This window comes from Triticum aestivum, chromosome 1B (assembly GCF_018294505.1).
Source record: "Triticum aestivum cultivar Chinese Spring chromosome 1B, IWGSC CS RefSeq v2.1, whole genome shotgun sequence".
Lineage (NCBI taxonomy): Eukaryota > Viridiplantae > Streptophyta > Magnoliopsida > Poales > Poaceae > Triticum > Triticum aestivum.
The window spans coordinates 463832198-463844137 of record NC_057795.1 but is presented as its reverse complement, the minus strand read 5'-3'; the positions used below and the strand labels follow the sequence as shown (position 1 = coordinate 463844137).

The 11940-nt window shown below is 46.5% G+C and overlaps 1 pseudogene; it reads left to right on the top strand.

The window, feature by feature from the left end:
* Nucleotides 1-620: 620 nt before the first annotated feature.
* LOC123078955 (trihelix transcription factor GTL1-like) lies at nt 621-1767 on the top strand (annotated as a pseudogene).
* Nucleotides 1768-11940: the final 10173 nt, after the last annotated feature.

Here is an 11940-nt window from a genome sequence, read left to right as displayed (position 1 = left end):
TGCTTGCAAGGCTTCTTATGATGTGTATTACCGAGAGGGCCCAGAGATACCTCTCCGATACTCGGAGTGACAAATCCTAATCTCGATCTATGTCAACTCAACAAACACATTCGGAGACACATGTAGAGCATCTTTATAATCACCCAGTTACGTTATGACGTTTGATAGCACACAAGGCATTCCTCCGGTATCCGGGAGTTGCATAATCTCATAGTCAGAGGAATATGTATTTGACATGAAGAAAGCAATAACAATAAAACTGAATGATCACAACCCTAAGCTAACGAATGGGTCTTGTCCATCACATCATTCTCCTAATGATGTGACCCCGTTCATCAAATGACAACACATGTCTATGGTTAGGAAACTTAACCATCTTTGATTAACGAGCTAGTCTAGTAGAGGCTTAATAGGGACACGGTGTTTTATCTATGTATCCACACATATATCAAGTTTTTGGTTAATACAATTCTAGCATGAATAATAAAAATTTATCATGAAATAAGAAAATATAAAATAACAACTTTAGTATTGCCTCTAGGGCATATTTCCTTCAAAGAAGGACCCAAAGCTCGTGCCATGCTGCCAGGGACAAACGAAACAATCCAGGTGCTTCGTCCATGGCCGACCTCCCAGGCGCGCCTGCCGTGGTCGTGGATGCACTACAGGCAAACACGTCGGAGACTTCAGCCGAGGAGGACGCGCCGGGAGTGCTGCTGCCGCGGCCCTGGGTGCGGTCGGGGCTGGACAACTGGTTCTAGGAGGCCGGTCTAAACGGGTCGTTGTGGGAGGAGGTTACCATGCGCATGGCGACGGCGGGGTACGACGGCCGGAGCGTGAAGCGGTGCAATGATATGTGGGAGAACATCAACAAGTACTTCCGCAAGGCCAAGGAGAGCGGCAAGAAGTGCACCGCGCACGCCAAGACTTGCCCCTACTTTGACGAGCTCGATCACCTCTACTTCCACCCCGGTCGTGGCTCCGGCATCGGTGCCGCCTCCTCCACTGTCGTCGGCAACACCAACACCAAAACAAATGCCAATGTCAATGCCATAGCCAGCGCCGACGACACGGGCAACAAGGCAAGCACGGAGTTGCTGGACGCGGTGGTCAAGTACGCCACCGACACGCACTACGGCACCCCGGGGTTCCCGACCGACGGCGTCCATGGCAGCAGTGGAAATATATAATAGAGCACCTACACCTAGGTCCTCTCTATCTAGCCATCCATTTCCTGCATCGTGATTCGTGCAAGTACATCTCTCTTATTTATTTCTCCCACACAGAACATATCTTGAAGTTCAAACCTATGCAGCTTAGCAAAGCTTTCTAACTAGAATTTAGGATAATTTTTTCAGATTTTTTGGTCAGACATAAATATATAAAATATGTTTTGTTTGATTAAAAAAAATCATATTTCTAGTATTTATGTCAGACAAAAAATCTAAAAGATTTATCCTAAATTCTGGTTAGAAAGTTTTGTCACGCTGCAAAGGTTTGAGCTTCAAGATATGCTTTATACGAGAGAAACAAAAAAAATCATATAAAAGATTAGTTTTGTCGCATGGATTTTAAAGCGATATTGAAGAGTTAGAATAGCAGGGCCGGATGCAGGTGCTCTAAAATCCACTACAGGCTAAGAAGGCACCAAGGACGACGGCGAGGCCGTCGACATGGGCAGGGCGTCGGGCAGAGCAGGCCACGACCATGAGGACGAGGTGGCCCGAATCCACGGCTCACGGGCACGACAACGACAACGATCATTAGACCGAGGAACTTACTTAACTAGGACTACATGCTTAGCTAGCTAGAACGGATCGACCTGTCCGACGTCGGAGAAAATTTGCGGTTGCTTCTGTTTGTTGAAAGCTCAGCCATCTACGTCCCATTCGAAGCTCATCACAATGTATACGTGCGTGCGTACGTATGTAGCACCTACGGATGTGGCCTGCGGTGCTAGTCCGGCATAGCTTCATATTGAACGCGAAAAAAAAGACATCCGCTGTTGATTACAGAAAACAGTGGGGGCTATCCACAAAAGTGCAATGTTGACCGGCTTAACCAGCGTGGCGCCAATTGAGTCCTGATTGGCTTTTGACCAAAACATCACATTCCCTACGAGTTCTAGGATGACATTGTGATGTTTTGCAAATTTTAGACTAAAACATCACATTTCATACAAGTTCTAGGACCTGTGTTGTCATTACCTCTTCCTGGGGCGGTAGCGACCGACGGTGCCAAACGCTGGAATCAACCGACGGAAAACATCTCACGCGCCGGCTGCCTCCTATGTTGCCACGTCCCTCATGGACCCCGCACACCGCTATCTGTTTCAAGTTACATTACATGCAGATTGGCACCATTTTTAGTATTTTCTACATGTTAATATCAAGTTTGGGATCAGCCATTACAAAAAGGTCTAATTTCTTAAGATATGATGAGATTTTGCATAATATATGTTGAATTTTTTCTTAAGATATGATGAGATTTTGCATAATGCACAGTGAAAATTTCGTAAGTTATGGTGAACATTTTCTTAATACACGATGAGTTTCAAGAATATTATGATTACACAATTTCCTAATTTGTAGTCAACATTTTTAATGCACCATGGACTTTTCTTTGCAAACGCTGAACATTTTTCTAATAATATGAACCTTGAACATATTTTGAATGCAAATTGAGTATTTTTGTAATATATTTTGAAATATTTTCTTAAGATATGATGAAAAGATTACTTAATGCACGGTGATTATTTTTGTAATTTATGGTCAGCTTTGTTTTAATACACGATGAGTTTCAAGAGCATTATGGTGAACATTTTCTTAATACATGGTGAATTATTTGTATTTCAAGAAATGTTCAGCATGTGTTAAAAACTTATTGTGTAAATCATTCTTGCATTTCAAGAGACATGTCGATTCTTTTAATAAAAGTTGAACAGTTTTAATGCATTTTTGAAATTTATTATGATTACACATTTATTTTTAATACATGTTGTTAACTTTTTAAGTAACAGCGCATTTAAAAGAATACAATCAACATGCGAGTAACTCAAATAAAAAACTGTGTGTAGGTCATATATTTTTTAATAGTTGTGTATTTGAATAATATAATTAGGATACATAATAATTGTGCATGGTTTTTTGAACACAGTACGGACGCAAGCGCTCATATACACGCGCATAGACTCACCCCTATGAACGCACACACGCACACCCTATCCCTATGAGTATCTCCGAAAGACTGAGCCGGTATATCATCTTGAAATTTACGAAGTCACCGTATGCACCTCATAGTCGACGGGAACGTCTCCTCCCACTGAATGCGCATCGCCGGAAATCCTGAAATAAATCTAGAAATAAATGCGAGCACCAGGATTTGAACCCTGGTGGGCTAGGGATACCATAGTCCCTCTAACCATCCAACCACAGGTTGGTTCGCATAATTGTGCATGGTTGTGGTCCTAAATACAGACACATTAAATTTGGGCGGTGCCTGTGTTTTAGTCTGGTGCTCGACACTTAATAATACTAATATGTAATCGCAAAAATATATGTGTTAATATCATGATTAAAAAAACAGTAACCCAGCGCGCAGCCTCGCTGAGCCAACCGCCGGCCCAACGTGTTTGGATAGTATAAAATGTGTGCCGCATGTGCTTTCGTGGCGGGCTGGCTAGCCCGCTGCCCTGCTGAACCGCAGGTTGCCTGTTCGAATCTTGCGCGGGATTCAAATTTTGTTTGTTTTCTGTATTTGTTCGAACCGACACAAATTTTCAAACGCGTCCGAATCGGTGGTGAAAATTACGAACGAAAAAAAAAGCCTCTCATAGGAGCCTTTTCCCCGAAATAATTGGGCATTTATATGATTACGAGCAAAGCAAGGGAGTTTTCTGTAAAAACATGCCACGTAGCACCCGACAGGCGGGCCCAACTGGCCAGTTTCCCTATCAATACGTATAAACGGCAGTTTTAGCCTCTTTTGCAATGCCTCGCCCCAAAGTTGATACTCACACATAAAAAATATCAATTTTGGTACCAATCTATTTTCAATGCCCCAATTGAGGTACTTCTGTGCAAGTTACTCTGTTTCACCTTATCTCCAACCGAAGCGAGCACAACCACATGTTCCCCCAATCCCATTTCACCAACCTCTCCATTCCTTCCATGGGTCCTCTTCTCCTACCTTCCTTGAGTCGGCCATGGATCCCCTATTTTCCTACCTCCTAATTCCTTCATGGATGTGCCTCCCCTCGACGCACCCGGATCGACGACGTCTAAGTGCACCCAAACAAAAAGTGAGGAAAATATTGTCTGCATGGCTTTGATCTTGTTGCTGCAAAATCGTCATGGCCCTATTGTCGGAGGTCGTGCTACAAGCCCTGGGTAGCGGAGCTGCAGCCACAAATTGTGATCATCGACTGCCACATAGATAATGTTGCGGTGGCAACGACTACAACATGTGGATGATGTTGTGGTGAGAACTCCGATGATGGTGATGAGATAGTAGTTCCCAACATCGTCCACATTGCAATGGGTCGCGCCAACATGACCCATATTACAATGGATGACAAAAGGCCCACGTAGAGATAATTACACGATAGTACCACATTTGGGGCGACGGTGGCGAATTGGTACCAAGTTTAGTAATTTTTACGTGGCAGTACCAAGTTTGGGGCGAACCATTGCAAATCGGTCTAAACTTCATATTTCTACGTATTGATGCTGGAACTGACCGCCCGGGCCCGCGCGTCAGCTGCCACGCTGGCGAATCGGCACCCGCCCGCTCGCTCGATAGGTGTGGTCCGGCTCAAACCGGACTGGCCCGTGCTCCATCTCCTCTCCTTCTCCTCTCTTCCTCTATCCGTCGATGACCCTAGCTCCCCCACGCGTCTCTATGGTGATGGCGGCGGCGACCCCGAGTGGTGGTGGCGGCAGCGGCGGCGGCAACGGCTATGACAACGGCGCAAACATTCCCCTCTTCGGCAGCGGCGTGGCAGGAGCAATTGAGGGCGGCGACAGCTACTCGAGCTATGAGTATTCTAGCGACGACGAGGAGTTCATGGAGCCCGCACTATCCATGGAGCAGCGGGTACGACTGGCACAACTTTGGGTGGCGAACCCTAGCAATAGCCACGAGCTGACCCACGGGCTCGGCGGCATCTTGTATGTTTCTGTCTTTTTTTCTTCTCTTTTATTTTTTAATTAGGGTTATAGTGTACTGATTAGGTAAATTACATGTGAACTAGTCGTCTACCCGTGCATTCGCATGGGCTAGCATATTTATTCATGTTTCATTTTGGTCTGTACCCATACTAATGGATTTAGATATGTTATAAAAGTCTTGAATTGTTCTATTAATTGTTTGAACATTGGGACATATGAAGCACTTAGATTTAGTGTATAATTGGAAACGTGAAAGATATCTTTTATCTAGGGACATTACCTTTTAGTTTTCTTGGTGATAAAATTACTGTTTTATACATTAATCATTGTTCTCCTCATACTGAGTTGATTCCATCATCCTAGTCATTTTTTTTGTTGACGACGTTAAAAATCTGATGTCAGATTTTTTAAACATGGAAAATCGTATGTTTCTCATGACAATTATACTTCTAACAACGATGTCAATTTACTATAGCAAGCATGGCAAATACTGGCAAAAAAATTGCATGTTTGCTAAAGAAATTTGCCATCCCCGCTAGAACTTTAATTGCCATAAAAATCCGAGTTTGATTTGCAGTTGCGTTGCATCCTTGCATATTTAAGTGCACTTCTAAGAGCATTACTAGTAGAGCCCTCAAACCCTCAAACCCCTAAAAATAACCGCTTTTTTACAGTTTTCGCCGAAAAAACGCCGTAGACTAGAACCTTTAAACCCTCAAACCCGTAAAAAAAATTAGAGGTCCAACCCTTAAACGACTTTGCAATCTGTAGAAGTAGGGGTTGAGGGGAAAATCTCCCCCCAACCCGCACTCCTCCTCGTCGCAGTCCTCCTCGCTCGCGCGGGAGCCAACCGCTCGTCCGCTCCCGCCGCCTCCCGCTGCCTCCCGCCCCGCCGGCCATGGAAGGCCCCGCCGCGGCAGCGCCCCCGCCCGCCGCGCCTGCCGCTCCCGCCCCGCCCGCCACGCCCGCCCCGGCGCCTGTCCCCGCCCCCGCCCCCGCCCCGCCCCGCCCGCCCGGCCGTCGCCGACGTGGTGGCGGCGACCCACGTCGGGGCGAAGCGGCGGCGGGCGGGCCTCGCCGCGCCTCCTCCCGCCTCCCAGCCTCCCGCCCCGGCCCCCGTCCCCGCCCCGGCGCCTGCCCACGCCACGGCCCCGGCGCCCGCCCCAAGAAGAGCCGCCCGAAGGCGGCCAGCCGTGGGCCTCGAGGGGCCGCCAAGGTCGTCGGCTCGTCCCCGGCCATGAAGAAGCCGCGGAAGAAGCCCCCTGCCGCGGCCGCGCCCCCGCCCGCCACCATCGCCGAACCTTCTCCCGCCGCGCACGAGGTGCTCGAGGAAATGGCAACCCCATCCTCATTCATGGACCTCCTCCAAAACGCAGAGGTGGACCTCGGAGCTCCGCCTCTAGACCCCTTTAGGGTTGGAGACGACTTGGAGGAAAAGGAGGAAGATGAGGAGGATGAAGGGGATGACGAGGAGGAGCTGGCCGAGATAGGGGTGGAGGCATTCACCGCCGCTTCCCGCCCACACGCTCGGTCGACAAACTACACCGAGGCGGAAGATGTCCTCTTGGTTCGTGCTTGGGCAGCTGTGGGAATGGATGCTACCACCGGCACCGATCAAACCGGTAAACTCTATTGGCAAAGGATCGAGGACGTCTATTGTAGGATCAAGCCGAAGAATAGTGGGTTCATCCATCGCACATTCCGGTCGCTTCAAGGCCGTTGGGAGTTGATCAAGCCCGCTTGTTCTCGTTGGAGTGCGGCCATGGACCAAGTGAGGGATGCACCACCTAGTGGAACCGTGGAGAGTGACTATGTAAGTACATATTTCTTCACTTTTTTGATTATGTGTGTGCACTATGCTATTGGTGGGTTCTTATGTGATTTATGTGTGGTTGATAGGAGACAATTGCCGGCTTGAGGTACAAGGAGATGGCCGCTTCCAAGGGCAAGCCATTCCCATTTAAGCATGTTTGGTCAATTCTTCAAACCTTTGACAAGTGGAAGTTGAGGGATCAAGAGACCGCGCCCAAGAAGTCGGCAATGCTAAGGATGGACGATAGTGAAGATGAGGAGGAGAGGAACGTGGGCAAGCCCGGGGGAAACAAGAAGGGCAAGCTAAGGGTGAAGATGGAAGAAGAGGCGTCAAGCCTAAGGGAGAAGATGGACCACATGATAAAGGCAAGAGAGGAATTGACAACGAAGACATTGGAGATGAAGCTTCTTATCACCGAGAAGAAGAAAGAGGTCAAGCTTGCACAAGTTGAAGCAAAACATGAAGAAGCAAAGCGCAAGGCCGAGTTGGAGGAGAGGATGATCAAGCTCAAAGAGGCAAAGGTATGGAAAGAACTCATGGTGGAAGAGAAAGAGCACATTATGATGTCCAAGAAGGACATGGATCAAGACCAATTGCAATGGTGGAAGGACTACAAGGAGGACATCGCGGAGAGGAAGAGGATGTTTCGTGTTGCGTCCTCTACTTTTCGAGGTGACACTCCGATGAGTAGTTGTGGTGATGGCGGTGTGTACAACTCCATCGGTGGTGATGGACATGCTTGATGGAGCCCGCTTGTGGTCTAGGAGATGGCGCCGAGGTGCAACTTTTGGTGATGGTGCCGATGAGAGGAGGAAGATGATGATTTTGTGATGTAAACTATTAAACCATGCATCAATGATTGTCATTTGGTAGTTTGTTTGGAAGTTGATTGTGTTCTTGTTGTCATAAATTGTGAGATGCCAAATGATAGATTTAAAGGTTGGGGTTGAGGCAAAGACTAGAACCCTCAAATCCAACCCTTAAAGCAGTTTACGGGTTGGGTTTGAGGGTTCTAGTATTTGCCCCTGTTTTTCAACCCTTAAAAGTGTCAAAAAGTGGCACTTCTCAACCCTTAAAAGTGCTTTGAGGATTTGAGGGTTTGAGGGTTCTACTAGTAATGCTCTAACTCTCTTGGATGGTGGCCTAGAAACTTTTCTAAAACACATAGACGTATTAGATATTCAACAAATAAAAGTTGTTGCTCCCTCCATTTTCCAATATAAGGCCTTTTAGAGATTTCAATACGCACTACATTTGAATGTATATAGACGCATTTTTAGAGTGTAAAATCACTTATTTTGCTTCGTATGTAGTCTGTATTGGAATATCTAAAGAAGCTTATATTTAGGAACGGATGGAGTAATATTTATATCATGACTTATGTAGTGAGAGTGGAGAATGTTTTTCTTTTATTGTAATACTCCTTCTGATCCATATTATTTATCGCTGCTTTAGTATAACTTTTGAAAGATCGAGGATGTCGCCTAGAGGGGGGGTGAATAGGCGCTTTAAAATAATTACGGTTTAGGCTTGAACAAATGCGGAATAAACCTAGCGGTTAATTTGTCAACCTACAACAATTAGGCTCACCTATGTGCACCAACAACTTATGCTAAGCAAGATAAGCAACTATGTGATAGCAAGATATATGACAAAGAACAATATGGCTATCACAAAGTAAAGTGCATAAGTAAAGGGGCTCGGGTAAGAGATAACCGAGGCACGCGGAGACGATGATGTATCCCGAAGTTCACACCCTTGCGGATGCTAATCTTCGTTTGGAGCGGTGTGGAGGCACAATGCTCCCCAAGAAGCCACTAGGGCCACCGTAATCTCCTCACGCCCTCGCACAATGCAAGATGCCGTGATTCCACTAAGGGACCCTTGAGGGCGGTCACCGAACCTGTACAAATGGCGACCCTTGGGGGCGGTCACCGAACCCGTACACTTTGTCAACCCTTGGGGGCGGTCACCGGTACCCGTCAAATTGCTCGGGGCGATCTCCACAACCTAATTGGAGACCCCGACGCTTGCCCAGAGCTTTACACCACAATGATTGAGCTCCGAACACCACCAACCGTCTAGGGCACCAAAGCACCCAAGAGGAACAAGCTCTAGGGTGTCCAAACACCCAAGAGTAATAAGCTTCTCAAACTTCACTTCCATGTATCACGTGGAGAACTCAAACCGATGCACCAAATGCAATGGCAAGGGCACACGGAGTGCCCAAGTCCTTCTCTCCCAAATCCCACCCAAGCAACTAATGCTAGGGAGGAAAATGAGAGGAAGAACGAAAGAAGAACATGAAGAACTCCAAGATCTAGATCCAAGGGGTTCCCCTCACTTAGAGGAGAAAGTGATTGGTGGAAACGTGGATCTAGATCTCCTCTCTCTTTTCCCTCAAGAACTAGCAAGAATCCATGGAGGGATTGAGAGTTAGTAAGCTCGAAGAAGGTCAACAATGGGGGAAGAACACGAGCTTAAATGATAAGGTTCAATGGGGAAGAAGACCCCCTTTTATAGGAGGGGGAAAATCCAACCGTTACCCCACTGAACATCCCCGCACAGAGCGGTACTACCGCTAGGGAAGGGCGGTACTACCGCTCCGGGCGGTACTACCGCTCAACCCAGTGGTACTGCCGCGCTGCCAGGGCCCTGACCCCAGGGCGGTACTACCGCTAGGGAAGAGCGGTACTACCGCTTAGGGTGGTACTACCGCTCCTACTGCCGCTCTTAGTGCCGCAAAACCCGACACGAAAAACTTCGTTCGAGAATCGAGGCAGAAGTAGCCCAGACGCACAGCGGTACTACGGCCGAAAATCCCAAGCGGTACTACCGTTCGGAGAGCGGTACTACCGCTTGGAGCGGTACTACCGCTGGGGAGCTTCGGCGGTACTACCGATGTGGTCGCGGTACTACCACTGGGGCCAACCTTATGCCTCAACCACGAAAACAAAGAATACTCCAAGGAAACCAGAACTGCCATAACTTCTGCAAATGAGCTCCGAATTGAGCAAACTCAAGCTTGTTGGATAGAGCAAGACGAGTAGCAAACAAAGGAGTGAAACCTCCAACCGAGAAGAACCGGCATACCCTCCAACATCGAAAACATCATAGAAGATGCATGAGAACTCCGTTTTTGATGAACTCGAGCTTGTCATAAAAATGACCATAAGCTCCAAATCTCACAAGGAGAAGAACCAAACAAGAACCAAAAAGATGATGCAAGGATGCAATGGTTTGAGCACTCTACGAACGATAGGATCAAGCAGCTCATCGAGAGCCCTCCTTGATAGTACGACAATCAATCCTATAACCCGGTCTCCCACCACTATCGTGAGACCAGTAAAATAGAAAACCTATCAAGGGCAAACCTTTGCCTTGCACATGGTCCACTTGAGCTAGATGATGACGATCTTGACTCCCTCAAGTTGGACCACCTTTCTTGATTGCATTGGCTCGAAGAAGACTAGTTGATTGCTCCCCCCTACTCCACTATGGGTGAGCCACTCTTCTGCACACCTTCACAAGTCCATTGTCGCCACAATGGACGGCAAGCTTCAAGCATATGATCTCTTCGTGATGATTATACTTGAGCTTGCACACCGCAACCTAACCCCACAAAGAAATCGCACGAAGACCATGGGTTAGTACACAAAGCGTAATTGACCATGCTTACCATACCATGGGATCGCTTGATCCCTCTCGGTACATCTTCTATGCTTTGTGTGTTGATCAACTTGATTCATTCTTTGACTTAGTCTTGATCAAACTTGAATCTTTTCAACTCTCTTCATTTGGATGATGTCTTGAAGGTAAACATGAATGATCACACAATCTTCTTCTTCAAGACATGCTTGCAATAAGCTCAACACTCATAAGACCAATCTTTGGATAATTCCTTAATAGCAACTTGGTCATCACAAACTCTCCTTGAAACCAACAAATGGACTCCAAAAAAAGCCTATGGACAAAGCCTTCAAAAATAACTCAAGGCAACCATTAGTCCATAGAGATTGTCATCAATTGCCAAAACCAAACATGGGGGCACCGCATGTTCTTTCAACTTTGTTTGTCGCTATTTTAGTAAAACAACTTTATACTAAAGCAGCGACAATTAATATGGATTGGAGGAGTAGTGATTTATTTGCAGTGAGTGACATAGTTCATTTAAAATATGCCAGAAAGATAAATAATTATTTTCATCTTCATTGCACATATTTTGTGGTAGTTAACTTGTATTGCTCCTCATATAATTTTATATGTATATTATGTTAATATGACACAATATTTAGTTTGGTAACAACTGTATTTTCTAATTTTCTATACTCGGTCAGACAGAGACGCGTGGCTATTGAGATGTGCGTATTTTTATTTGTGATGATTAATTTTGCCATGAATAGTCGGTGTGTTCGGCGGCGGCGTTTAACGGTGCCTCCAGTCTACTGCGCTCCATCTGAGGGGCGCCATGAGAGCGCCGACGGCTCTCCTGGATAATGCCCGCACATGTGCCCTCGCAAATCCCATTGTAGTGGCGACCGGGGCGCCGGTCATCCGGCCGTTCCCGAATTTCTTGCAACGCTGCCGAATGGACGCTCTTCATAAGCTGTGAGTATATGCAACATATAGTTGACCATGTGTGAACATTTACCTTTATAATTACAGCCCAACCTTTTTGAGAGATTGCCCCTGACTTTTGTTCATAGTCATAGCAAAATCAAACTGATATTTGGTATTCTCTCAGCAATGTTTGGTCCGTTTATGACCTGGCCTTCGATGAACTGCCTTCCTAACTATGTTATTGTTAGTCTTGTCCCATTGCAAAGTCCCGCACTTTGGTTGATTTTTCTCATAAGCATTACTGGAAAATCCAACTTTTAGCCTCAGTTCATGATCTGGTATTAAAGAAAATTTAAGACTGTTTAGAAACTCAGCTGAGTACAACATATATTCATCTTC